This window comes from Carettochelys insculpta, chromosome 24 (assembly GCF_033958435.1).
Source record: "Carettochelys insculpta isolate YL-2023 chromosome 24, ASM3395843v1, whole genome shotgun sequence".
Taxonomy (NCBI): Eukaryota; Metazoa; Chordata; order Testudines; family Carettochelyidae; genus Carettochelys; species Carettochelys insculpta.
This window is the reverse complement of record NC_134160.1, coordinates 16602480-16627589: the sequence shown is the minus strand read 5'-3', so window position 1 is coordinate 16627589 and position 25110 is coordinate 16602480. Positions and strand designations below refer to the sequence as shown.

General features: G+C 48.7%; 1 protein-coding gene across 1 annotated transcript in view; it reads right to left on the bottom strand.

Moving 5' to 3' along the window:
• Positions 1–10179: 10179 nt before the first annotated feature.
• LOC142001278 (uncharacterized) overlaps positions 10180–25110 on the bottom strand; it is a 199421-nt gene continuing 184490 nt past the window's right edge. Inside the window, exon 3 of the transcript XR_012642438.1 lies at positions 10180–10499. The gene's annotated coding sequence lies outside the window, so the exon portion shown is untranslated. The remainder of the gene's footprint in view (positions 10500–25110) is intronic.

Genomic DNA, 25110 nt, shown 5'->3' with positions numbered 1-25110 from the left:
CTAAGGATGGCATCCAGGAGGATGGCCAATTGTAATGGTCGCCCAGAACCGCTGCAGCATGGCAGCCAGGACTGCGACCAGTGTGCTGGCCACAGCTGCGATGTGGGGGAGGGGTGCTGCTCGGGGTTCATGGGGGCCTGGTATGCCTCCCCTGGTGTCTCTCTCTCTCTCACTTGCTCGCTCACTCTCTCGCTCGCTCGCTCACTGCCTGGGGACAGGGTTGCTGGCCCTTGGTGTTTGCAGACCAAGGCACATGGGGGGGTCCTTTAAGGGGACGGTGGGCAGCGGCCCCGGAAGGGCTCATCCACTATGTGACCCTGCCCGTGGCGCTTCCTGCCCCTGCTCTTTCGAAAGAGTGCCCTGGTATGTGTGGACGCTCTCTCTCAAAATTGTGCTGGAGGCTTTTCGAAAGAATGGACTGAACTTTGGGTCCCTGCTGGTGTGTGTGGACACTCCATTTTGAAAGGCCATCTTTTTCGAAAGATGTTCTTTCAAAACAGAACTGTAGTGTAGATGCAGCCAGAGAGAAAGCTGTGAGTCACCACCACACAGAAGTGAGGAACTCTTGAGGGAAGCCATTGCACTGACATCTCCAACATGAGACGAGGAAACCATTAAAAGTATTTGCTCCAGACTCATTATGAATCCCCAAAACTAAATAGAAGTGAAGGATACAATCCCAGAGGGCATTGGTGTCTAGTGGCTGCTGGAAGGATCCATTACCCCATCACAAGTAGTAGCGGTTCAAGAAGAAAAGGAAAATGAAGGACACATTAGACGATAGAAAAGTTGAGGAAAGAATGAAGTGATTCTCTCACCTCTTTTAGTAAAGTGAGAGAGCCCACAAGCTCCATTGCTTCATAGGAAATTTTCCCCTGAGCCACACAGTTTGGGAAGGGAGTGTACTGGTGCCTTGGGCACATGGTGCTTTGGGGCATCCAGCCCCCGAAAATATCTGTGGCCTGGGGCCTGTTGAGTACCCTGTTGACATAGTTCAATTAGTTGTGTGCCTGGGCAGTGGGCAACCTCTGAAATTATCTGCAGCCCAGGGCCAGCCCCCTGGCATGTGGTGCGTTGGGAGGGGCGCTGTCCCCAAAAGTATCTGTGGCCTGGGGCCTGTTGAATAACCAGCTGACATGGTTTAATCAGTTGTGTTCCTGTGGGGGGCAGCCCCATAACATTTCTATGGCCCGGGGCAAGCCCCCCAGCATGAGGTGTAAATTCCAGAGATTGAAGCTTTTCTGAATGAGTCCTGGAAAATGTGAAGTGGAGAAAACAAGTTTCTTGCAAAGAAGAAGCCCTCACCCCACTCAGGGAAGGACATGCTTCAGTCTGCAAGTATGGTCCTACAATGCAGCCGTCATATGCTGTGGTGGGGTGGGGGCTGGCCTGCCAGGTACATGGCACCTAGTGGTGGGGGGCTAGCCATGTGGTGTAGTGGGGGCTAGCTCATCAGCCTCATGGCACATGGTGAGGCAGAGCATCCCATACAAATTTGAAGCACAGAAAAGAAGTTTCTCAGCCTTTCCTGCTATATCCTCGGCCAGGAAGAAGCCTTCTCCCTGGGCAGGACAGGACATGCTGCTGTCTGGTCCCCATAGCCAAGCTGCCATGTGGTGTGGTGGGCAGGGTGGGGGCTAGCTCACCTCTCCTGATGGCTCCTTGCTGGGGCTCTTTTTCATGGCTAGATGCATTCGCCATGCTGGCCAGAAAGAAAATGAATTCAAATTGCCAGGCTTCCTGTTTCCTGCTTTCTGCACACCTATAAAGAGCAGTGGAGGTGAAAGCAGCCAGAAGGTACACATTCAGGGCATTGTGGGATACCTGCGGAGTCCAATAAAATCAATTCAAAGTAACGCTACTTCCACAAGACAATTATTCAGCCTTTTACATTTGAACTTGGCTTTATGCTGTATCAGAAATTCGGGGCAAGTCGACCTTAGCACCCCTTAAAATCAACCCAATGTTTTTGGCACTGAAGACAGTCACACTATAAAATTGAGCTAAGTGCCTTAAAATGAACTTTATGCTGTAGTGTAGACAATGTGATTCAGAACACGACACACATTCCTAACACCACAGTCAGAACTGGGCTAGTCCATCAGTGGGGAAGCACAGGAATGGGTTACCTAGGAGGTGGTAGAATTTTCTTCCCTAGGGGGCTCTAAGTCCCGGATTGACAAAGTCCTGGCTGGGACGATGTATTTAGGCATCTTTCCTTGGGCAGGGGGTTGAACTCTATGAACACCTGAGGTCCCTTCCAATTCAAATTTTATATGATTACAAGACCATAAAGTGAGAATGGGACCATCTTCCACAAGCTATGTAAACTGAGGAATATTTGTGATTGTGAGGGATCCCTTCTTTTTCTCTAGCTTTCGGCCAAGCTAAATATGAGCCAACAAACATCATTCTCGGATGAATTAACAACAGTGATATAAGCAAGAATCACAGAATCATAGGACCTCAGGAGGTCATCTAGTCCAGCCTCCTGCTTCAAGCAGGATCAACCCCTACTAAGTCATCCCAGCCAGGACCTTGTCCAGCCGGGACTTAAAAACCTCAAGGGATGGAGAATCCACCACCTCTCTAGGCAACACATTCCAATGCTTCACCACCCGCCTGGTGAAGAAGTTTTTCCTAATATCTAACCTACACCTCTCCCTCTTCAACTTCTGACCATTACTTCTTGTTCTGCCATCTGACACCACTGAGAACAATTTCTCACCATCCTCTTTAGAGCTCCCCTTCAGGAAGTTGAAGGCTGCTATTAAATCACCTCTAAGTCTTCTCTTCTGTAAACTAAACAAGCCCAAATCCCTCAGCCTATCCTCATAGGTCTTGTGCTCCAGACCCTTAATCATTTTTGTTGCCCTTCGCTGAACGAGATGTAATTCTTCCTCTCTACTCTGTACTCAGTAGGCCTCAAGTGGACTGCAGCAGGTCCCCCAACTTATGCGGAGGTTGTGTTCTTGGCAGTCCCACATCAGCTGAATTTTCTCATAACTTAGGGAGCCAGAAAACTGACCAGAGCAATTTTCTGTCTCCTGTGAGCAGTAGAGGGCTGTGAGCCAGGCTCCAGCTCCCCAGTTCCCAGGAGACAGGAAACTGACCAGTGCTGATTGGTTTCCTGGCTCCCACAGTGAGAAGGGGAGCTGGGAGCTAGGCTACTGCCTGGTTCCCAGGGACTGGGAAGCCGCTCCTGTCAGGGTGGCAGCCGAGAGTCAGGCTGCTGCTGCTGACGGGAGCAGTTTCCCTGATCCTGTCTGGGGCATCAGTTGTGTTAACCTGGAAAACGCACACCTCAAGTGTGTGTATCTCGGGGTTTTGCTGTACTGTGTTGAGTTCTGGGCGCCACATTTAGGGAAAGGTGTGGACAAACTTGAGAAGATCCAGAGAAGAGCAATAAAAATGATTAAAGGTCTTGAAAATGTGGCTTAGGAGGGAAGATTGAAAGAGCTGGCTTTGTTTAATTTGGAAAAGAAAATATTGATGGGGACATGATAACAGCTTTCAACTACCTAAATGGTTGTTATAAGGAGGCAGGAAAAATTATTCTCCTTAACCTCTAACAATATGTGAGGACGCATTGTGCTTTAATAGAAGCAAGGGACATTTAGGTGGGACATTAAGAAAAACTTCCTGTCAGAGTTGTTAAGCACTGGAATAAATTGCCTAGGGATGTTATGGAATCTCCATCATTGGAGATTTTTAAGACCAGGTTAGAAAAAACCTGTCAAGGGTGGTCTAGATGTTGCTTGGTTATGCTGTGAGGGCATGCAACTGGACTTTATAACCTCTTGAGGTTACTTCTAGTTCTAGTAGACTATGATTCTATAGGGAAGTGAAATGCATGTGGATATATATATGTGGATATATATATATATATATATATATATATATAAAATAAACATTGCATTGTTAAACATTCAGAAGACTGAAAATATAAAATTAAAAATTGTATCAAATAATTTTAGATCTACCACATGCACAAAAGTTATGCGCGTACTCTACAAATTTCTAATTTTACTTACATAATCATATGCATTTTTCAAATAATCAATACAATTATTTCTAGTCTTAGCTATGTACTTAGCTAAAATAAGATGAGATTAATTAAAAGTCAACAGAAAGTATGTCAATAACTCTGCTTTGGATTATTAAAAGTGAAAACATTTTAAAAATCTGATTGAATCTCAGCATTCAAGTTTCATTTTCTTTTTATATTTCTCTCAGGTTGGAGAGTAGAAATTCATTTGTTCAGTTTCACTTTTCTTTATGATGATTTTAAAACAGGAGCTGTTTTAAATTTTGGGAAGTTGTTTACTGATATCGGACTTAAAAAATACAACCTTTTTAGTGGCCAGGCTGAAGTTGATAGAGGCCAAATTGAATTTTACTGTTTCCAAATTCAGAAAAGTAAAGTTGGTGCAATTTACACTGTTGGCAGGAGTGCCAAGTTTTGTTGATAGACTGTCGACAAAACACATTTTGTGTGTAGACGCTCTGTGAGCTTTGTTGACAAACCCGCAGTGTAGACATGGCTTCAGAGGTCAGGAGGCCAGAGAAATGTAGTGGGAACTCACTTTTTTGCTGTTCTTTTTTCACTTTTGGAGGCTAATATGAAATATGATGAAGCCCCAGACTGGCTTCAGGAAAAGCCCCCAGTAGAATTCTCAGCCCCAAAGTGTTTGCATTGGACCCTGCTAACCTCAACCTCTATTTTATAGCTCCTGCTAGCTACTGGGTTTAGCTTCCCTACTAGGAGATGTCTGGAAAAATGTCAAACCCCAAGGGCTTTAATGGCTATCACTGATCTTTGCTGTAATAAATAAAAATCTAAAGGAACGCTGGCTTTTCAAGAACCATGGCATATGAAATGCATTTTTAAAACAAGATTAGTAGCATAACATCACAGTTCGTATGAACATTTTGGGGACATTAAAACCAAGATCAAAAAGAAATTAAATCAATAGGCTGAAGAACTTCCATTTTAACTAACTTATGTTTGTTTATTCCTTGCTGCAAGTCTTTCAGTTTTCTGGATAAATACAAATTATTATCTTTAAGTTGCCCTGTTTTCCAGTTAATGAAATAAACTAAGCATTTTCCCCAAATGCTATAACTTGAATTTAAACTAGAAAAACAGCACAAATTACTTCACTGTACACATGGTTTAATGCTTCACTTCAGGAAAAATACAATTCCTGAGAAACATTTACTTTACAGATTTCTCTGGCAAACTGCCTCCAAAACGAAGTAGCATGTTTCTAAGATACACAGAAAAGATATTAATTTCCACACATTTATTTCTTACAGAGGTTAACTTCTGATTGCATTTTATTCTCCAGTGCACTGTTTATCCTTTTCATTGCATGTTAATCTTTTAAAGGCATTTACATAGAAATAACTGCATTTAAGTATGTTTAGTCTGTTACAGAGAAAATGTATTCCCTTCACAGGTCTTTTACATGTAGTCTTTTCAGTGTATTCCACTAGCTAGTCTATTTTGGGTCTACAGAGACGTAACATACCTTGCATGGAATTTTATCTTCAAATCTTTATTGTAATTGGCATAAAACTTTGATTTTGAACAAACTGTTAAAACTGATAGCTTATTAAGCTGCTAGCATGATAAAATTTAGGAATTCTTGTGGTCTGAAGCTTGTTCAAAGATAAAATTATCATATCATGTTAGTCTGGAATATAAATTTGCAGTGGCACCATAGCCACAACAGTAACTACTGGGAAGCATGATAGGGAGAGGGGAAAGAATTATAAGAATGTTTTGGGCAGTGGTGGTTAAGTAATGGTCACAGTATAGCCTGGAAGCATGGAACAGAAAGAGGGACATGTGGGGGCTATATCCTATATTAGACCAGCTTCCCTTGCTCAAAGCTACAGGCCCTGTGTGCTCCTCCAGCTATGGTGCAGTTTTGAGCCAAACAGAGCTCTTCTTGGCCTGAAGAGCTTTGTAGCTGGAAACAGCACCCTGGGAAGGAGGAGGAGCCTCAAGATGCATGGGGCACAGGGGGTAGGGGGGCAGAACGGGGTGGGGACTGGGAACCTCCCAGTGAAGGAGCCAGAGGCCTGAGCATGTGGATGCCCACCTGACCTAGTAGCTAATAGCTCTAGCTGTTTGAGTAGGGGCTTCTTGGTTCAAGTCCCATCCAGGTTGATCCACTCCCATATTTGCAGCATATCTAGGGTAGTCAGTGTTCCCCTTCATTAGGCACTGGTAAGGCCACAGCTGGAGTATTGTTACCAGTTTTGAGATCCCCAGTAAATGTGGATGCATTGGAGAGGGACCAGTGGTGGGCAATGAAAATTATTAGGGGGCTAGAGTACATGACCGATGAGGAGAGGCTGAGGGACTGGTCTTATCCAGTTTGCAGAAGAGTGAGGGGTGATTTCATAGCAGCCTTCAACTGCCTGGAAGGGGGCTCCAAAAAGGAGGGAAAGCGGTGGTTCCTAGTAGTAATGGATGGCAGAACAGAGAGCAATGGTCTCAAGTTACAGAGAAAGAAATGTAGGTTGGATATTAGGAAAAACTATTTCACTAGGAGGGTGAAGCACGGAAATGAGTTACCAAGAGAGGTGATGGAATCTTCATCCCCAGGGTTTTTTTAGCCCTGGCTTGACATAGTCCTGCCTGCGATGACTTATTTAGGGTTGCTCCTGCTTTGGGCAGAGAGCTGGACTCGATGGCCTCCAGAGGTCCCTTCCAGCCCTAGGAGCCTATGATTCTATAGGGGGAGGGGTATGTGGGGTTGGGCCTCATTGAGGGAAGGGGCAGGGGCCAGGAGGTGAGGGACAGAGGTATTGGATGCCTGGGGGAGGGATATAAATGGGCTGGGCATCTCTGAGAGGAGACACTCCAAGGATGAGGGGCAGGGATTCAAAGTGCATGGAGGGAGGATATATGGGGGTGGGCACCATAAGGAGAGGAGCACACAGGTCTGTAGCCGGCAAGGCTGCAGGAGGAGAGGAGTCCTATTCCTCACCTGTCCTGTGCTGGGGGCGGAGCCACCTCTTTATTGACCATGTGCACTTGATCTTCATCAGCAGAGACAGACATGCACTAGGACTTGCCCCCAGCTGCTGGGGTCCCACTCCCTCCCACAGGCTCCACCCCTTAGATGGGAGCACTGCCCCTGTGCTCCACCAGCCAGCAGAGTGGGGGGCAGCCAGGTCCCGTTGGTGGGGACTCAGAGTACCATGTGTCCCACGAGTGGGGGCTGTTGTGTGCTGCATACTCCTGGTGGACAGTGGCCCCCGAGATGAGGTCTGGGCCACTTCCCAACACCCATGGGCTGCATTTCAGATTGGCTGTAGTGGCCTGGTACTGCGTTCTGCATTACGCTGTCCCAAAGAGCCCCTCTAAACCCAAGTCAAGGTGTCACCTTCCCAGCCCTGATGCAAGAGGGTTAAGAGCCCTGGCTTCTAAATGTATGGAAAACATTAGTCCTGTGCAGTGTTAACCACACCTAGAGACATCCTGCAGCAACTGGAGCCCCCACCGTGATGGTGGCTGTGTGCCATCAAGTCAAACAAAGCCACCCCTCACCCAAGAAAGCTCACCATCCTCGGCTGGGACAAGATGACTCACAAAGAGCTGTTGGGTGAGGGACAAGGTAATAATAAAGATGGGTGCAAAGTGGCTACAAGTGACCATCACTTTAGCCAGTGCCAGACAGTTGTGACTTGCAGGCATCTTTCCACTCATAAGGGGCTTCAGGGACACAGCTTAAAGGATTCTTCCTGGGAAAACGTGTATGTTTGTTTCGCAAGGGGGCTTTACAAGCTTATGAAATGTGTCTCTATATTACACCTTCTTTTTCTGAATTATTTGTTGTTGAACCTGCCAGTATTGTGTTTAATAATTTGTTTCTATATTTTTCCAGGTACTGGAATTAGATACTAGGTACTGGAATTAGGCTGACTAGCCTGTAATTCCCTAGGTTCTCTTGTTCCCCATTATAGCTGTGGGTGCTCAGGGATAGCTCAGTGATTTGAGCAGTGCCCTGTTAAACCCAGGGCTGTGAGCTTAATCCTCAAGGAGGCCATTTAAAGACCTGTGGCAAAATAATAAAAATAAGGCTGGTGCTTGCTCCTGCCAAAAAGGCAGGGGACTGAACTTGATGACATCCTGAGGACCTTCCCACCCCTATGGGATGTGTGTGTCACCTGCTCTGGTCCTCTGGAACTTCCCTCTTCCTCCATGAGTTCTCAGTGATAACTGTGAATGGTTCCAAAGTTCCTTCAGCTGGTCCCCTGCTAACTTGAATCTAAACATAGTTTAACTTTTTCTTTCCCCATTGGGACTTGCTGTCCTTTCTCTAGTTAATATTAATTGTGTTGAATATCTGATCACAATTTTTGTAGTGAAGTCTGAAGCAAAGTAGGCATTAAACACCTAAGCCTTCCCAAAGTCTTTCCCTCATTTATCCCCCTCTTTTCTTTTTTTTTTTATTCCCACATTTGCCCTGGAATGCAGCCAGGATCCCTGCTATTTTCCATATTTGTATGGTTTTGCTCGGTTCTTTCCTTCTCTTTCCTCTCCTCCCCCGGTAGAGAGACAGTGTTACAGTTTTTCACCTCTTTCCTCTCCTGCTTTAGTCAACAGTCATGTCAGACGTGCACTCCTGCATCTCAGGCACGGTATGCCTAGGCAGCAATCATGTGTGATACGTGGACATAGTGCTGTAGCTGTGGTTCAGCTAGTTTGCTAAAATGAAGCCACAGAAGCATGGACTAGTGTGTCCTTAGGGAACGAGGTGGCCTTGTGCTCTGTCTGCTAGCTCTGGCAGCTGCCCATGCTGCTGTGATGTCACTGCTACTTTCGGAAAGCTAGTTTGATCACAGCTGGTTTGGATACATCTATGGATGCTGGAACTATGTCTCCTGGTTGCCGTACGTACAAACCGTGGTTGTGGGAGGAAGAGAAGGCGGGTTCCGTGGCCAGTGCTGCTGGGTCCATGCACACCTCACCCAGCTTTAAATATTTAATGGCATCTGCGAGGGCTCCACTAATTCATTTTTTTCTAAGAGCAAAGGACAAAACCCCTGGGGGGAGTACACAGCTGCAGCTATTTATCTGCAATAGACGTGGATATTCCCATTTTGTTACCCGCCACCAGATCTTTCACAAGGACTAGGAACCTGCTTCTGAAGATGCCCAACGTCAGGCTCAAGTGGCAGGAGTTCCTTCACCTCCCATTCTCCCTGCAGCAGGTGGGGTCACTTCCATGCCCCCACCAGAAGGTACCATTGCCATCTATAATTAGTTAATCTTTGGGGTTTATTAGTGCCTCCTCTCCTTGCCCCTTTCTGTCATTTGGGGTGGCCATTGATACTTCTTCATGTTTTCCCATTTTTCCACTCAGTCTTACAGAGACCAACTCATCCAGCCAGGGCAAATCATGGGTGGCAAGATGGCCATTTTGCTTTGACTTTCAGTTCAAAGGGGGCCTCACATTTAGACATTTGTTAATTTTTTGGCATTTGATAAGTTTCACAACTTATTTTTATGTGCATTCCTGTCAGAACAAAATATGACACACTCCCTCAGTTTTGAGCTGCAAATTTAAGCAAACAGATGTGATTTGGCAGAAGACAATTTTTTGTTAATAGATATAGCTTTTGTCATTTTAAAGACTGTGAAATATTCATAAATATTAATAAAAATATATTGATTCTGAAGGTACAAGATTAATGAAGATCTACTTTCTGCAGCTGAACTATTTCAGCAACAGTACAACAAAGAAATCTCAAAAGATCTCCATGCCGAGATCATCTTCCTCAGATGAATATATCCCATGAACTTTAAATTGGAGTGCAAGCAAAAGAAATTGCTTCGAGAAATTCTTGAGCTTGAACTCTCTAGGGTATTTCCTAATGAGACAATTGCATGTGTATTTTTGTCTGTCTGCCTGCATTGGTGGCTTCAGGTGAATGCACCTTCAAGGCATTGAAGCAGGTAAAAAACTATCACCTTTCAAACAAGGGACAAGAGTATTTGAATGGGCTGGTCATCCTTAATATCTACTGAGACATTGCACAAAAGCTAGATTTTTCCTTAATAACTAGTGCTTTTGCAGAAAAAGGCTCAAAAAGCTTTGCTAAATAACATATATTCAGATTGCCTCCCATTCTTCTTTTCTGCCTTAGTTTGTTTTCATGTATCATCATTTTTTATTTTTATTATGGCTAAGGACCTCAAAGTGACCTCAGCCTCTCTGGGCCTCCCAGAGGACCTGCCTACAGCACCTTTCACTGTAAGAAATTTCACATGAACACGTAACAAAATAATTCCCAAACCAGTTGTTTGAGTGGAGAAATAACAAGAGCCCTGGGAGGTCATTCGGCCAACGAGGTGAGTGCAAGATCCAATATTCCGATGGAGCTGTTGAGAATGGATGACCAGCTATGATTAGATCTTAGCCCAGTAGACATTCTTCTGGAAATGCAGATAATCCTTCCAGTAAAGTCATGTCAACCTACAAAAATAATACGCAGGCAAATCAGATAATTTTGCAGGTAGGCACGAACTAATGCTGAAATCTGTTCTGTAAACGCCTGACAGACAACCATGTCCATGCAAAGAAAGAAATGTTTTGCAAATATAACTTGTTTTATCTAAACAGCCAGGTAGCCCACCTCTCTAGTTTTAAATTAGAGAAATAATTTCTTTTCTGCTTAGGAGCGACTATGAAATACTATAACCTCACCCACCTTGTCTCTCTGGATAGTCTCATACGCAAACTAGGAAGATGTGGTCTAGATGAAATTATGACAAGGTAAATGCAAAATGAGTTAAAAGACCATTCACAAAAAGTAGTCATCAGTGATTCACAATCAAGCGGTGGTGATATGTATACTGATGGCTGATGAGGGTCTTTCCTAGGTCTGGTACTATTTAGTATATTCATAGAGGACTTGGATAATGCAGTGGGAGTATGGTTACAAAATTTGTGAGCTATATCCCAGGTGGGATGGGTTGCAAACACTTTGGAGCACAGGATTAGAATTCAAAGTGACCTTGACATCTTGGAAAACTGCTCTGAAATCAGTAAGTTGAAATTCAACATAGACAAATGGAACATACTAAAAAATCAAATGCACAACTACAAAATAGATAATAACTGGCTAGACTTTAGTGCTGCCTAGTGCAACCTGCATTGCAAAGCAATGAAGTGCAAAACGCTCATATAATCCTGGAGTGTATTTTCAAGAGTGCCATATGTAAGCTATGGGAGGTTCTTTGAGGCATCAGCTGGCATACTGTGTTCAGGTCCAGGTATCACATTTTAGGGAAAGATGTGGACAAATTGGAGCGATCCCAGAGGAAAGCAACAAAATAATAAATGGCTTAGAAAACCTGATCTGGGAGGAAAGGTTTTAAAAAACCATATATGTTTGCCTTTCCCAACAAATAGGAAGGAAAGAAAGAAAGGAAAAGAGGATCAGTGAAGAGATAAATACAACAGATATGCTGAACACGTCCAACACGGAAAGAAGAACACCAAAGCCGTGTCTACACGTGCACCCTAATTCGAAGTAGCAGCACTAACTTCGAAATAGCACCCGTCACGGCTACACGTGTTGGACGCTATTTCGATGTTAACATCGACGTTAGGCGGCGAGACGTCGAAGCCGCTAACCCCATGAGGGGATAGGAATAGCGCCCTACTTCGACGTTCAACGTCGAAGTAGGGACCTTGTAGTCGTTGCGCGTACCGCAACATCGAAATTGTGGGGTCCTCCATGGCGGCCATCAGATGAGGGGTTGAGAGACGCTCTCTCCAGCCCCTGAGCTCAATGGTGGCCGCGTGGAGAGGCCCCTTAAAGCTCCCCTCCCGCTCCCTTTCCTGTGCAGGAAGCTGAGAGAACGTGCAGGCGGCAGCCCAGGCACACGGCCCGCCTGCACGCCACTGAGCCACCACTGTCTGACACCCCAGCTGCGATGGCCGCCCGGCAGCCCCCCCAGCGCCCTCAGGGGACCCCCCCCAAGGGGAGCCAAGGCAGCCAGGGCTCGCAGGCTGGCAGCCAGGACGGCAAGCGGCATCGGGGCCCCTCCTGGACGGAGGCCGAGCTTCGGGACCTGCTGGGGCTCTAGAGTGAGGAGGAGGTGCTCCAGGTAATGGGGAGCAAGAGGCGGAACGCGGATGTGTTCGCTCGGCTGGCCGAGGGCCTGGCCGCCCGGGGTCACCCTGTCCGCACTCCGGACCATGTCTGGAGTAAAGTCAAAGAGCTGCGGCAGGGTTACACCCGGGCCCGGGATGCGGCCAGCCAATCTGGGGCCGCCCCCGTCACTTGCCCCTTTTACAGGGAGCTCAGGTACATCCTGGGCCCCTGGCACACCTCCTCCCCTCCGGCCACTCTTGATACCTCGGCTGAGGAGCCCCAGCAGGCTCCGGAGCTGCAGTCCGCCCCGGAGGTAAGCCCCGCACCCCGGGGGCCCCCCCTGGAGCCCACCCCCGGGGCACCGGAGCAGGAGGAGGAGGAGGAGGAGGGGGACTCCTCCTCCACCAACACTGGGCTCCAGATCCTGTTGCTATCCCGGAGCAGCAGCCGGGTGTCCACCCCCTGGGTGTCCCCCGACCGTGGGAGTGGACCTACAGGTATGTACCCCCCTCTGGTGTACACCCCCGGGGTTGAGGGGCAGGGGTAATAGATATGTGGCCAGGGCCCTCCACATGCTCAGATGGCCATGGCCCCAAGGACAGCAGTGCCATGTCCCTCACAGGAGTGCATCAGCCCCTGCCCCCCCCAGCACGACAGTGCCATGCCCCATCCCCGGGGCTGGGGGGAGCGGAACCTCTAGGGTCCCCTGGGAGGAGGGGTTGGGACACCCCGCAGCAGCAGCAGCAGCATTGGGAGTGGTCCAGGAGACGTGGATGGGAAAGGGTCCTGGGGAGGGATCCCAGGTGTCCCCATGCATCCCGCCACATTCTCATGGGTGCTTTTGCCCTTCATCCCATGCAGGTCATCACTGCCATCAACAGCATCCTCCTGTGCTGGCTTGTCCACGTGGGGGATCTCGATGCCACCATGGCGGCTTTGCAGACCTGGGGTTCCCCAACTGTTTTGGTGCCTTGGATGGCACCAATATCATTATCTGGGCCCTACCACACAGCGGTGGAAAGTATATCAACCAGAAGGGGTACCATTCCACTGTGCTCCAAGCCCTTGTGGATGCTAATGGGTAATTTATGGATAACAATAGAACAATAGAGCTGGAGAGACCTAAAAAAGCCATTGAGTCCAGCCCCATGCTCTAAGCAGGACCAAACCCATCAGATCAGCCCAGCCAGGGCTTTGTCGAGGCGAGACTTAAACACCTCCAGGGATGGAAACTCCACTACTTCCCTGGGTAGACCATTCCAATGCTTCACCACTGTCCTAGTGAAAAAGTTTTTCCTAATGTTCAACCTGGACCTTTCCAGCCACAACTTGAGACCATTGTTCCGTGTTCTGCCATCCATGACAACTGTGAACAGCCTCTCTCCAGCCTCTTTGCAGCCTCCCTTCAGTAAGTTGAAGGCTGTTATCAAGTCCTGCCTCAGTCTTCTCTTCTGCAGACTAAACAGCCCCAGTTCCCTCAACCTTTCTTCGTAGGTCATATGCTCCAGCCCCCTAATTATTTTGGTTGCCCTCCACTGGCCCCTCTCCAGTGTATCCACATCCTTCCTATAATTGGGGGCCCAGAACTGGTCACAGTACTCCAGATGCGGCCTGACCAAAGCCATATAAAGAGGAACAATCACTTCTCTGGATCTACTGGCAACGCTCCTCTTGATGCAACCTAATATGCCATTAGCTTTCTTGGCGACAACGGCACACTGTTGACTCATGTCCAGCTTCTTGTCCACTACAACTCCCAAATCCTTTTCTGCAAAACCACTACCGAGCCAGTCGGACCCCAGCCTGTAACAATGCTTGGGATTCTTCCGGCCCAGGTGCAGGACTCTGCACTTGCCCTTATTGAACCTCATCACATTTCTTGCAGCCCAGTCTTCCAATTTGTCTGTCAGTCTGGACCCTGTCCCTACCCTCCAGTGTATCTACTTCTCCCCCTAGCTTAGTGTCATCCGCAAACTTGCTGAGGGTGCAATCCAACCCCTCATCCAGGTCATTGATAAATATTTGTGTGGGCTGATCAGGTAGGGTCCACAATGCCCACATCTTCAGAAACTCCTGGCTTGGGTGCAGGATGGAGGATGGGACCTACCTTCCTCCATGGGAGCTCCCACTGGGAGACACAGCTATGCCCCCTCTGTATAGTCACTGATGCTGCCTACCCCCTTCAGGCCTGGCTTATGCAGCCCTACATGGGCCACACAAATGTCAGCCAGGTCCTCTTCAATGCCTGGCTCAACCAGGCCTGCAACACCATTGAGTGGGCATTTGGGTGCCTGAAGGCACGCTTCAGGTGTTTATTGACATGCGTGGAAGTCAGCCTCCCCAGCATGCCTACTGTTGTGGGTGCATGTTGCACTCTCCACAATCTAGTGGAGAGAAAACACAAGCTGTCTGTGGTGTGGTGGGCAGCCAAGGCCGTACTGCACTATGAACAGCTGGGTGTGGCACTGTGCTACTGGGTGCACTGGGATGGATGTGTGTGAGGGAGGCCCTCTGGATTCATCTGGGGGTCCCTGTGACCTGCCTACACACCACAACCCACCTCCTGCACACTCACCCCTCACCACTACCCCATCATCACCCCTGCCCGCACCCCCATATCTCACTGATCCCACCCAATGCATGACAGACACCACATAGTTTACTTGTAGAAATAAAATAACTGTTTTTTTATTTAAAAGTAACTGACCCAAATTAAATCCTTTTACCAACTAGGTACAAGAGGGGGCCAGGGGAGAACTATGTACAAGGGGAGCCATAGTCATTTGCCAGGGTGGGGGGATGGGAGCCATGGCATCCATGGAAGCCATGGCTGCCCTGGGTCCAGGGTCCCCTGTGATACTGGAATGGGGCCAGGACCACAGGAAAGTAGGGGTGTGACAATCTCAGCCTTGGTGGTTGGGGCCAGAGGAGCCATGCCTGGGGTGGGCACGCCCACCTGCAGCCATCACACCAGTTCCTCCCATTCAGCTAGGGAGAGGCAGGGTGGGAGCAGTGCTGCAAGGGCAGGGGTGGCTGGAGGAGGGCCTGGAGGGACAGATGCAGGGGGGTCAGGTGGAGCAGCTGCAGGGGCTGCAGGAGGGGCTGTCAGTGGAGTGGCCAGCTGGGTGGTGAAAGCCCAGGTGAGGGCATCAAGGGAGCTGGCCATCTGGTCCCAGGCTGCACACTCCATCGAGATCCACGCCTTCAGGAGATGGTTCTGCTTCTGCCAAGCAGCCTTGTGTGCTGCTACAAGGTCCTCCAAGTAGGTGCAATGGTGTTCCTGCCCAGCACAGTGCATGGTCCTCAGAAGTGTCACCCCATTCCCCTTGCCACTACAGCAGGATCCCTTGAACATCGAGGGGGTTGGGCTGGCTCATGGACATCATAAAGACATAAGGGAAAGACATGTAAAGACATAAGGGAAGAGGGCAGTACCCTCATCAGATGAGCGACCAGGCCATGTGGGGGCAGTGACCGCACACCTGTCAGCCATCCCCCCCTGCCCTTAGGAGTGGAGGTCCTGGGGCATCCCAGGAGTGGAGGGGTCCATGCCTAGGTGGGACATATGCTGGCTTTGGTTGGCTCTCTCCCCACTACCCTTGCATGCCTTGTGTCCTGTGTGGTTGTCCATGGTCTCACGTGCAGTGATCCCCATGCACATGCCTCTCCTGGGGATGGGGACCATGGCTGTCCCTGGTGCCCTGGGCTGGGTCTTCTAACCCCACGCCAGCTGCAGCAGAAGGCAGCCCTCCCCCCATTCCCCGGGCTAAACAAAATACCAAGGTTCTACCTGAGGGTGCCTCGGCAATCTCAGGGGAGGCCCGGGCAGAGACGGCCCAGTTCATGGACTCCGAGGGCATGGCAACCATGAGGGTCCCCTCGCTGCAGTGCTCCCTGTCACTGTTCCCAGCCTCCTGCTGAAGTTCTGGGCACTGGGTGAGTGGTGCTGTCAAGGGCCCTGACTCTGGCTTCTCAACCTCCTCTGGCTCCACTGTTTCCAGGGCTTCTTCTGGGGGACCAGCTTCCTTCACCCCAAGGATCTGGTCAAATTCATGATAGTAGGGGCAGCTGGTAGGCACTGCCCCTGATTGCCTGTCAATGTCCTTTGCCTTGAAATAGGCCTGATGCAGCTCCTTGACCTCTGAGCTTTCCTTCTTGGGGGTCCAGGAGGGGAGCCCCTGTAGGGTCAGAGTCTGGCTGAGGTGGGTGAAGGCAGCTGCTTTCTACTTACACCCCTCAGTCTGCAGCAGGTCCTTCTCGTCCCACCAGGTGGCCAGGAGTTCATGGACCACAGGCTCCATCCAGATGGGGCTCCTTTTCTTTGCTGACTGGCTGGAGTCCTGGGAGCCCTGTCACCCAGTGTCCTGAGAGTCATGGGGGTCCTGGCTGCTGGCCATGGCTCCAAGGGGGGCTTTTATAATGTTCTGAGGGGTGTTGGGGGGTGTGCTGCTGCTGGCATGTGGGCTTGTGGCTGCCAGCACACACTCAGCTTCCTGCATGGGGTTTCTGGGTCCCTGCAGCTTTAAAAGTGGCTGGAGCTGGCAACCATAGAGTCGTGCTGGTTCTGGCCAGGGTATCTCTGTGCTCCAGGTGGCCAGGGCCATGGAGGACTTGTTATCTCAAAATAGCAGCCAGCGGAGTGACTACGTGTTTCCTTTCTAAATTAATTTCAGAAAGTTTTTTTTCAACATCTTTACTAATGACCTGGATGAGGTGATGGATTGCACACTCAGCAAATTTCCACATGACAGTAAACTAGGGGGAGAGGCTGTTAGACTGGAGGATAGGGATAGAGACCAGACAAGTTGGAGGAATGGGACCAAAGAAATATGATGAGGTCCAGCAGGGACAAGTGCAGAATCCTCCACTTAGGAAAGAGGAATCCCAAGCATTGCTACTGGCTGGGGACCAGCTAGCTAAGCCACAGTTCTTCACAAAATAACTAGGGGCTATCCTGGGTGAGAAGCTGGATATAAGACAATAGTGTGTCCTTTTAGCCAAGCAGGCTAACAGCATGCTGGGGCACATGAGTAGGGTGTTGCCAGCGTATCTAGGGAAGTGATTATTCCCCTTTAATATTCTTAACCACTTCTTTCCCCACTGAAGGCTGCCTGCCTCCTTCGCATATTGTGCTGCCCAGTGCAGAAGTCTGGACTGCTGACCTTGTTTGTGAAGACTGAAGAAAAGAAGCATTGAGTACTTCACCTTTTTCCATAACATCTCTCGCTAGGTTTCCTCCCTCATTCAGGAAGGGTCCCACACCTTGCCTGACCACCTTATTGCTAACTTGCCTATAGAAAGATTTCTTGTTCCCTTTCACATCCCTAGCTGCAATTCCAGCTGCACTTTGGCCTTCCGGATTGCACCCTAGCATGGTTGAGCAATGTATTTATACTCTTCCCTAGTCTTTTGTCCAACTTTCCACTTCTTGAAAGCTTTATTTTGTGTTTAAGATTACCAAAGATTTCACTGTTTACCCAAGCTGGTCACTTGCCACATTTGCTTTTCTTACTGCACATCAGGGTGGTGGGTTCTTGCACCTCCATTAAAGCTTCTTTATAATACAGACAGCTCTCTGGGACTCCTTTCCCCCTCATAGTAGCATCCCAGAGTATCCTGCCCATGAGTTCCCACAGGAGTCAATATCTGCTTTTCTGAAGCCAAGGGGTCTGTATTTTGCTGCTCTCCTTTCTTCCTTTGGTCAGGATCCTGATCTCAACCATCTCATGATAACAACAGCCCAGGTTGCCACCCACTTTTGCATCCCCCACCAACTCCTCCATGTTTTTGAGCAGCAGATGGAACTGAGCATAGTTGGTTCCTTCTGCATGTGCACCAGGGAGTTGTCCCCAACATTCTCCTAAAACTTCCTGGAATGTCTGTGTGTTGCTGTATTGGTCTCCCAGCAGATGTCTGGGTGATTGAAGTCCCCTATGAGAACCAGGGCCTGTGATCTGGAAGCTGCTGTTAGTTGTCTGAAGAAAATCTCTTCTACCTTATCCATCTGATCTGGTGGTCTACAGCAGACTCGCACCACATCACCCTTGTTGTTTCCACCTCTAAACTAACCCAAAGGCTCTCTTTTCTCACATTGAGTGGAAAATTACCAATTCCAAAATGGGTTTCAGAGAGGGTGGACTGGACATGTCTTTCTAGGAGCAACCACAGTTTGGTCTTATAGGACAAACAAAGCTAGTCACACATCATTGACTTGATCACCGAGCTATCCAGGTTCTGAGGCATCAGCGATGGCCCTTATTAGCACATTTAGAATTACAAACACATCCACATTTCGCATATTTCTAATTTCACATACCAGAATGTTGCATGCACAAAAATAGGATATACACATTCAGCAGACCGCAACATTAAAACTGATGTTACATGAAGTACTTAGTCTAAAGCATCTTTGAGTTATGCATATTTATATTCATAAGTCAGGCTTTATAAAGCATAGGGATTCGCCCATGACACACGCATTGTTAGTTCCATGCATTTGTATATATAAACAATCCCTAAACGTCCTCCAACTTCTGATCAGCATTGCATCAGAAAGGGTTCTTCACAAGAAAAGAGGTTAGTGCTTTGGCGTCTGGTAATGAGGAAGGACCATTCCAACAAATTCACCTTTGGCAGAAACATGGAAAACATCAATCCTGTACAATATCTAAAAAAGGTACGGGCATGTGACAACAGAACGGTTGTCATGGGAACTACTTTTCAGTCATAAGTGTGTGTGTGTGTGCGCGCACTGAAATTCAGGTCAGCAGGTGTGCTACAAACCACTTACGTGCTATATGAGCCCTCAAAATATGAATTTCACTCAAAATGCATATGTGCAAGTGGACATAATTAAAGTTACAAATAATAATAATAATAATAATAATAATAATAATAATAAATAATAACTGGTTAACTACTTTTCATCAGTAGATCATCAGGACTTTAGAGAAGAAACCAGTATCTTCATTTTTGTGTTCCCTGACTTTTATTTGCTTACATCTGAAGAACCAGCTAGAGGCCATGTTCCCCTTGACCTGCTGCTCACAAACAGGGAAGAACTGGTAGGGGAAATAGAAGTAGGTGGCAATCGGGACAGCAGCAGCCATGAGATGGTGAAGTTCAGCACCCTAATAAAGGAAACAAGGGAGAGCAGCAGAATGTGGACTTTGACTTCCTCTGGGACCTAATGGACAGGATTCACTGAAAGGCTAATCTGAGGGGAAAGGGAGTCCAGAAGAACTGGCTTTATTTAAAAGAAACCTTATTAAGGGCACAGGAGCAAACCATCCCAATGTGCAGAAAGCACAGCAAACATGGCAGGCAACCAGTTTAGCTGAAAAGAGAAATCTTTGGTGAGCTTAAGCACAAAAAAGAAGCTCACAAGAAATGAAAACTTGGACAGCTGATGACAGAGGAGTATGAAAACGTTGCTCAAGCAGGCAAGGGTGTAATGAAGAAGACCAACACACAATTGGAGCTGCATTTAGCAAGACAGGTGAAGAACCACAAGAAAGGCTTCTGCAGATATGTTAGCAACAAGGAGAAGGTCAGGAAAAGTTTAGGACCCTTACTGGCTGGGGAGTGCAACCTAGTGACAGATGATGTAGGAAAAGTTGAAGTACTGAATGCTTTTTTTGTCTCACTCTTGCAAAGTCAGTTCCCAGACTGCTGCATTGAGAAGCACAGTATGTGGAGGAGGTGAACAGCCCTTTGTGGAGATAGAATAGGTAGAATAGGCCATGGAGTATTTAGGAAACCTGGAGTCCATGGAGCTGAATCTGAGGCTGATGATGGAGTTGGCTGGTGTGATTGAAAAGCCATTGGCCATTATTTTTGAAAACTTGTGGTGATCATGGGAGGTTCCAGACAGTCAGAAAAATGCAAATGCCATGTCCATTTTTAACAACAGGGAAGAAGAAGAATGCAGGGAACTACAGAATGGTCAGCCTCACCTCAGTCCCTGTAAAAATCATGGAGCAGGTCCTTAAGAAATCCCTGCTGAAACTCTTGGAGGAGAGGAAAATGATCAGTCAATGTGGATTCACCAAGAGCAAGTCATGCTTGACTGACCTGACTGCTTTCTGCGATGAGATAACTGGCTCTTCAGATATGGGGAAAGTTTGGGCATGATATATCTAGACTTTAGCAAAGCTTTTGATACCTAATCCGTTAGTATTCTTGCCAGCAAGTTAAAGAAATATGGCTTGGATGGATGACAGAAAAAAAAGGTGACTAGAAAATTGGTGAGATCAATGGCTTAATGCCTAGTTAGCATCCAATATGAATTGGATTGACCCTGGGGTCAGTCCTGAGGCCTTGTTTCCTTCAATAGCTTCATTAATGACATGGCTGATTGAATGAATTGCACCTTCAGTAAGTTCATAATGGCATTAAGCTGTGGGAGAGGTAGAAACACTGGTGGGTGGGGATAGGGTCCAGAGTGATGGAGACAAATTGGAGGACGGGACCCAAAGAAATCTGATGATGTCCTGCACTTAGGATGGAAGAATCCCATGCACTGCTACAGTGCAGTTATGTATAAAACCTTACATTCATAAGGTGCCCTTTCATACCAAAAAGATTGAACCACAGGACTTGTGTGATGTGAACTGAAAAAGATTATTAAATATTTTGGACATTTTTCAAACTATCGAATTCAATTACAATGCAAAGTGTACAGTGCTCTGTGAACTTCGGTTGATCATTTTTACAGTGCAAATATTTGTCATAAAATAATAGAAGGTGAGTGTGGCACACTTGGTATTCTGCATTGTAATTGAATTCAATGTTGACAAATGTAGAAAAATATCCAAAATATTTAATGCATTTCAATTGGTATTGTATTATTTAACAGTGCAATTAAAACTGAGATTAACTCTGATTATTTGTAATCATAATTAATCTCGTTTACTATGTGAGTTAATTGTTAATTAAGCAGCAGCCCTCGTAATCACATCTTACAACTACGAAACCACAAACATATTAAGATGTATGATTTGAGAGTTGTGAACAACATAGATGCCAAAAACATGGTGGCATTATTTGACTGGGTATAAATATTTCCTTTTATTTCACTTAAGGAAGTTGTACAATACTGGAAGCCAAAATGTCTGTGCTGTTAAAAACGGCACCCGTAGAACCAAAGAGCCTGAATTCCTCTTTAATGAGCTCTGTAACCAACGATATTTCACACACAAAGGGAAATTAGGTCATACAAGTCATTAATCTGATTGCTTCCTTTTTAGTGTAGTAACAGAAGTCAGAGAGCTAATCTCAGGAGATCGCTAGTCTTTTCCTGCAGCACCTTAGCTCCTGTGACGTAACCCTCGAGACACAGAGCACTGTGACAGAAGGGGTTTTTCATCGCTGTAGGAACACCACTACTCTGTGTGACTTAGGGTAGGCCAATGGAACCGTTCTTATCCAGCGAGGTTCAGGTGTACATAGATACAGCATTCAGGGTGTGGTTTTTCACACTCCTCAGTATTAGAGCTGTATCAAGCTAAATTTCAAGTGTGAACCAGGGCTCAGACATTTCACAAGGCTAGCTGTGTGGACATGGGCAGCTGGGGCAGAAACCGATCACCTTCAGTGTAAATCTGCATGTCCTTGTGGTATAGAAGCCCCACGCGCCTGTGTTCAGATCCCATCGCTGTTACCCACTGGGGCCACATCCTGCAACCAGATCCCTTCCAGGAGATCCCCACATCAGTCTAGGGCCCTGCTGTCTTTGCTGGTGCTTGGGGGTCTATCCCCATGGATTGAATCAGTGTTGCTCTCAAAACTTTAACATGGGTCCCGCTGCCCTGCCAGTGTTCCCTGTAAGCTGAGCGCTTGGGCCACTGCCCCGCAGAGATCCAGGTGCCTCCTGGCTGATCAGCAGAGTGCACAGAGCCGCCCACCGTAGGCAGCATGTGTTTCTGTTGGCAGTGCACATCCACACATGCTGAGTGGGCTCTGGCCAGGAAGGAGGGTGCAGGAATGAGATGGAGGTGGGTAGGTGGGCTCTGGCTGGGAGGGAGGGTGCAGGAATGGATTGGAGGTGGGAAGGAGGGCTCTGGCCGGGAGGGAGGGTGCAGGAATGGTCAGGGGGTGGGTGGGTGGGCTCTGGCCGGGAAGGAGGGTGCAGGAATGAGATGGAGGTGGGTGGGTGGGCTCTGGCCGGGAGGGAGGGTGCAGGAATGGTCTGGGGGTGGGTGGGTGGGCTCTGGCCGGGAGGGAGGGTGCAGGAATGGATTGGGGGTGGGAGGGAGGGCTCTGGCCAGGAGGGAGGGTGCAGGAATGGATTGGGGGTGGGAGGGAGGGCTCTGGCCAGGAGGGAGGGTGCCGGAATGGATTGGGGGTGGGAGGGAGGGCTCTGGCCGGGAGGGAGGGTGCAGGAATGGTCTGGGGGTGGGCGGGTGGGCTCTGGCCGGGAGGGAGGGTGCAGGAATGGATTGGAGGTGGGAGGGAGGGCTCTGGCTGGGAGGGAGGGTGCAGGAATGGATTGGGGGTGGGAGGGAGGGCTCTGGCTGGGAGGGAGGGTGCCGGAATGGACTGGGGGTGGGAGGGAGGGCTCTGGCCGGGAGGGAGGGTGCAGGAATGGTCTGGGGGTGGGCGGGTGGGCTCTGGCCAGGAGGGAGGGTGCCGGAATGGATTGGGGGAGGGAGGGAGGGCTCTGGCCGGGAGGGAGGGTGCCGGAATGGATTGGGGGAGGGAGGGAGGGCTCTGGCCGGGAGGGAGGGTGCAGGAATGGTCTGGGGGTGGGTGGATGCACTCTGGCCGGGACGGAGGGTGCAGGAATGGGCCAGGGTTTGGGGATTTGGATGGGAGGTAAGGTGCAGCAGTGAGTGGAGGTTCAGGAGCAGGCTGGAGGTGGGAGATCTGGCTGGGAGGGAGGGAGCAGCAACAGGCTGAGGCCGGGGGCCTGGGCAGGAGCACAGTGTTGGGGTACTTGGACAGGAGGGGATGTAGGAGCTGAGTGGGGTGGTCTGGGCAGGAGGACGGGGCAGGAGCCAGCTGGGTGAAGGTGGCTGCTTATCTGCCTGCAGTGTGGTCACTGCCCCTCTCCCCCAGCCAGTGGCTCTCGTGCGCTCCCAGGTCTCCCCACCCGTGGCCAGCAGTGGCTCTGTGCCCAGGGCCATTAGCAGCTCTGCGCCCAGCCTGTGGGGCTGCCTGCCAAACTGGCTGAGACTACAGAAGTTGCCAGACCGGGGGACCTGGGATAAGAAACATTGAACCCTATTAAAATCCCAGACAAGTTTAAATGTTTAAAGATCTCAGCTGGACAGAGATTTAAAGATCAAAACAGTAAAACTCTGTGTCTGAATGTATTAATGAATGAAGCTCTTGTATGTAGGACTATTAGTGATTTTAAAAAGTGTCACTGGCACTTGGCTCATACAAAGAGGTCAAAAGGTCACATTTCAGCCCTCCACCTAGGAAAGGTTGCTGACCTTTGAGCTAGGCCCTGCATGGCTGCTGTTTGTCTACCCTGCTCTAAAAAATCTCCAGTGATGGAGATTTCACAACCTCTCAAAGAATTTATTTTAGAACTTAACTACCCTGACAGTTAGGAATATTTTTGTACTGTCCATCCAAAACACCCTTGCTGAATTTCATCCCATTGCTGCTTAGTCTAGCTTCAGAGATTAACAAAAACAGTTTTGCTACCTCATGTTGTAACACCTTTGTATATACAGGTTGAAACTCTCTGGTCCAGCAATCTCTGGTCTGGCATCCTCCGTGGTCCGACAGGCCTGGACCAGAGATCCCCAGCTAACCAGAACCAGTCTGTCAGGCAGGCCAGGAGCAGGGCCCCTCTGGTGTCAAGGAGCTGCTCGCAACCCCCCTGCAGAGAGACCAGATAGGGCCAGAGAGCTTCCCAGGGAGCCTGGCCAGGGCCAGGATGCCCCACAGCAGCGAGCCCTGCCAAGAGTGGAGCCCCCTCGGCAGCCTGGGGGCAAGATAAAGGTGTCTGCCAGGAGGGGAGCCAAGTCAGCAGGCTGGCAGCCTTCCAGACAAGCCCGGATGCCTGTTCTCCCCTGGTCCCTCATTCAGGCCCACACAAGTCTCAAGGGTGCCAGGCTAGGGGGTTACAACCTGTACTGGAGAATGCTAATCATGTCATCTCTCCTTCATGCTAAATAAACCCAGTTTTTCCAGTCTTCCCGCACAGCTCATTTTCTAGACCAAGGGCAGCCAACTGGTTAGGGACGAAAAGACACAGATAGAGTGCAAAGATCTATCTATCTATCTATCTATCCCCAGACACCCCATATATCTATCTATCCCCAGACACCCCCTTTATCTGTTTATCTATCTCACTCATTCCAGCCTAAGTCAGTAGGTTGTAAAGGAAAACAAAAGGAGGTGCACACATCTTGTAGAACTGGAAGGGACCTTGAGAGGTCATTGAGTCCAGACCTCTGCACTCACAGCAGGACATAGGACCATGTTTAACCTAACCTTCCCCTGACCCTTGAAAGGCCCCCTCAAGGACTGAGCTCACCTTCCTGGGTTTACAAGGCCAATGCTCCCACCGCTGAGTTTTCCCTCCCCACCATCACCACCAGAAGAGGCCTTCAAAATAGATATGAAATTTAAACTGAAGGTCTCGAACTCCAGCCCTGGGACCATCAATGGCCTGAGCACTTCCCCAGTGTGAACTGTGGGGGTGGTGTGGGGGTAGGGTGTGTTGCATGCAGGGTCTCACCCTCATGTGTGGCTCCAAATACCACCTCAGCCCCCCATTGCCCATATAGTCCCTGCTGCACAGGGATACACTCGGTCCAGGAAGCCAAGCTGGCTGCCTCCACTGTGATGTGACCCACACTGGCCTGGGCTCTGTCCCAGCCTATGCACTTCTGCAGCCAGCAGGGCAGGGCCAGTGGGTTTCGCTTTTGGTTACCCCAGGTGGAAATGGATGTTAGTGGCAGAGGAGGGACACCATGAGGACACGGCTGTTAGCAGGGGAGGAGGGGTGGCATCCCAGCATGAGGA